The sequence below is a fragment of the Arachis ipaensis genome, chromosome B05 (genome assembly GCF_000816755.2).
Source record: "Arachis ipaensis cultivar K30076 chromosome B05, Araip1.1, whole genome shotgun sequence".
Lineage (NCBI taxonomy): Eukaryota > Viridiplantae > Streptophyta > Magnoliopsida > Fabales > Fabaceae > Arachis > Arachis ipaensis.
The window spans coordinates 112630277-112631683 of NC_029789.2; positions in this window are offsets into that span (position 1 = coordinate 112630277).

The window sequence follows — 1407 nt, forward strand, 5'->3', positions numbered from 1 at the left end:
TTTATAATAATTTAATTATTTTTATTATTTTATGTAAAGAGAATTTTGTTTATTAAGATCTAAAAAATAATATTAAAATTAATACTATAAAAAATTATTTCAAATTTAATATTAAAAAAATAAAAAAAATTATAAGGACTAATTTGATTAATTTTAAAATTTTAGGGATGACAATGACTTACGTCTGTATTTTCTAAAACTATTTTGATTATAAATAACTTTTTATATGTCAGGTGATACGTGGCGTGCTAGGTGTCACTAACTTGACAAGTTAACGAATCATCTTGTGATACGTTGTATTAACCTACCACATCATTATCATGCCACATGGCACTTAACGTGGCATGTCATCATCTAATTAACGGAATGACCAATTTGACTTATTACGTTTTATCTTTTAAAAACTAATAATATGACTAAAAAAATTTTTTGAGAACTAATTTAAAGAATGAGTGATCTTTCAATGACGAATTTGACTATTAACCACAAATAGTAATGATAAATTAGATTTGATTCTAAAAAAATAAATATTCTCTATTCGAAACAAGAGGACACACTATAAGTGTTGCAATACACAGTGAAATATATTTTTCTTATTTTGAAACAAATCTAAACCCATTTTCAAATTAATAGTTTTTTCATGGATATAAATCTTTATATGTTTAAAATTTTTTAAGATGGTGAATACTCCGATGAATATTCTATAATTATCTTTATATAAAAATATTTTTTTATCATTAAATAATAGATTATAAAATTTTATTTTGATATGTTATACATTTCACAAGTTGTGAAAAAGAGAGTTTCTTTTAATAATTCGAAGGTTGCGATACATATCTTTTTAATTATTTTGAATCTTTCACAAGTAGTGCAAAAGCTTTTGTTTTTTAATTTTAAAATTAATGAATTGGATATATATAAACGGACTTAAACACGTTGCTTCTCTAACAAAGCGGTCTCACCATGGCTTTATAAGTTGAAAATTTTTTAAGACATAAAGAAGAATGGAATGGTGGATTTTAAGCAGAAACAAGAAGCAATGGAGGTTAGCATGAATTTATGAGCCTATTATATCAGTAAAATTATACTACATAAATTTAAAGGCGTGAGATTTGTATGTGAAAGTCTAATTTTTTTAATTATTTCTTACACTATGACGTTTATAGAACTACAAAACGATATTTGTCAAAGCATAAAAAAAAGATGAGAAATACTCTACCCAAGAACTTGGTTATAGTATTTAGCGGGTTAATATAATTATAAAAAGTGCCCATTATTGGTAAAGTATGTAAATTTTTTTTTTTTTATTTATCAACTAACTCGAACTCAAGTATCAATGATAGAATTATATGTAGGAAAATTCTATCGTAGCATTAGTTTTAGTGACTAAAAATGATATGAGTTTGA